Source organism: Erinaceus europaeus, chromosome 17 (assembly GCF_950295315.1).
Source record: "Erinaceus europaeus chromosome 17, mEriEur2.1, whole genome shotgun sequence".
Classification (NCBI taxonomy): Eukaryota; Metazoa; Chordata; class Mammalia; order Eulipotyphla; family Erinaceidae; genus Erinaceus; species Erinaceus europaeus.
The window spans coordinates 42,749,018-42,751,380 of record NC_080178.1 but is presented as its reverse complement, the minus strand read 5'-3'; positions in this window follow the sequence as shown (position 1 = coordinate 42,751,380).

Below are 2,363 nucleotides of genomic sequence, written 5' to 3'. Positions count from 1 at the left end.
TCTCATAACTGAGTGGTCCAGGTCTGCTTGCTTTCAGCCAAATCCCTCTTCTGGTCAATCAATTACCACTCAAAACTGTTTATTTCCTTTAACTGATTTAAAATCTCATCTCATAGGGTGACATGTGACAAGCGACAGCATCAGAGGGTGACTGGGGAGAGTCAGATGAGAACCAGGGTGGGGTGAGCTAGGGCCAGTCATGAACTCTCCATGTGTCCACCCATGTTTCTACTACAGTGTCAAGGGGGAGGGGGGGAGAGGGAGATGAAGGAGGAAAGGGTTATGGTGGGGAAGGAAGGCCCACACCCCTTACTGTTCTTGGTTTTTCTGTAGCATGTGTTTGTCTTGTTGCTGACTTTCAATGTGGCTCGGGATAATTTTTTCTTTTGTCTCCTACAGTGGCTTCTACCTGTTCTTTCATACAGTTTATGCTTCACTGCTGCTTTCTCTTTCTTCCCAGCGATGGTGTAGGTGTCCAAGGGCTTATTGATGGGCAGACTTTAAGTCCTGTGTTTCAGCTGGAACAGAGTGTCATTGTGAAGGCTGCAGCTTTGGGCTACAGTGACAGACAGAATTTGTCTTTCTTTTTTTTCTTTCCTATGGGGTGTGTGTGTATGTGTGAGCAATCAAACCCCAGGGCAACAGGTGTGCAATCACACAGTCTTTCACTACAAAGCTCTCCCCTTGGCCAAAAGCCCTGCATGGTGAACAAAGGCAATACAGTGGACTATCTATCATGTCCAGAGAGTTGTCAGGTTAACTAGATAATGGTTTGAAAAGAGGACTATTTAGGCAGATACAAAAAGAAGGAATAGTGACTAAAAACATAGAAATGGTGGTCAAGCATGTTCACTACCATCTGAAATGAGGCTTCTTGAACCTTCTGCACCTACAGTCCACCTGAGGTTCTTCCTCATGTGGAGACCTCAATTCTGGGGGTATGGGGAGGGGCCCAAGATTCTATGGAATAAGCTCCAACCCAGAGAGGAAGTGTCACTCTTGAAAGGCCACTGGTATCTGTTCAACGTGCCCTCCAGAGAGTAGGCTCAAACATTCCAAGACAGGATTATATTCAATGGAGAGGCAGAAACAACTCTTACATAAAGGTGCCATTCTGGTTCTTGTGTGTTCTCGTAGCTTCTGCAATGCTGAGCTAATAGGCTGCATTCATTTTTTAAATATTTATTCATCAGGACCAACATAATGGACCCCTTTGTGGGCCTCTTATGTTGAGGACCTTGCCATTAAGGTGAATCAACAATGGTAGGACTGTTCAATTATCCAAAGGGAGGTTGGGTAACTTACCCTACCTACCAGCGAGGAAGATAGGTCCTGAAATTAGTGCAGCCTAGAGTGTTTCTAGTAGTGACCACAGAATCTGAGCTCAGACCTACAGGGATGCAGAGGTTACATAGGTTCTTGTGATGAATATGGGCCCCAGATCAAACTGGTGGGGTTTACAGTTAACAATATTTATATAATTTTCCCATATTTGGGAGCTACTCTCTTCCCTGATCCAGCTTTCCAGTCTTTTTTGCAACTATGATACCATCTCCCCAGACAATAATTTGGGTCCACCTGCATATCAGATGTCAGGCTCAGGCAAAAACTAGTAAATAAAATAGACCTACCTGCTTTTTCCAAAACAGAGATTGACTTCTTCACTTGACCCAGCAGGAGCACCACCTGGAGGACACCCATCACTCAGTCTCATAAATATCCATCAGGGCTGAATAGGGCGGCCCTGAGCAGAACAAGGGGCGGTGCCTAGAAACCCATCCCAGGCCACGTCCCCCTGGTCGGAGAGTGCAACCCAGAGGGGGCGTGGCCCGACGGGGCGTGGCCTGGATCAGCGCCCACATGAGAACTCAACTGGTGCCTGTGCATCTGCCAGAGACTCTTCCACTAACAGGATGGGCGAGGCCAGTCCGGCTTCCTCTAGCTTTTCAATGCCGGTCTCAGTTTTAAAAAGTTGGTCTGTGAATGTCCCTGTGCATAACGTGAGGGCTTTAACTCCAGCTTCAAGATTATGGAGCGACGTGGTCATAGTCTGCTGCCAAGGCCGAGTGGGCTGGTCCACGGCCCAGACTCCAGAGTCTTCGACTGTGGAGGTGTGGGCAGTGTTCTGCAGCGTTTGCGCAGGAGCTGGGGTTGAGGGGAGACCCTCGGAGCCTCCTCTGCTGTCCAAGCACCGGTAGGCAGGGTCTTGCAAGGCAAGGCGCTGCCTTCAGAGCCCCGCAATCACTCTCAGTTGTGGACGGGACACATACAGGTAGGCGCCCTGCGCCCCTTTGTCAGCAGTGTGGCGGCCGCCCACCCACGGAGGCTGGGAGCCCTTTGCCACAGTGGTGGCGCAGGGGAAC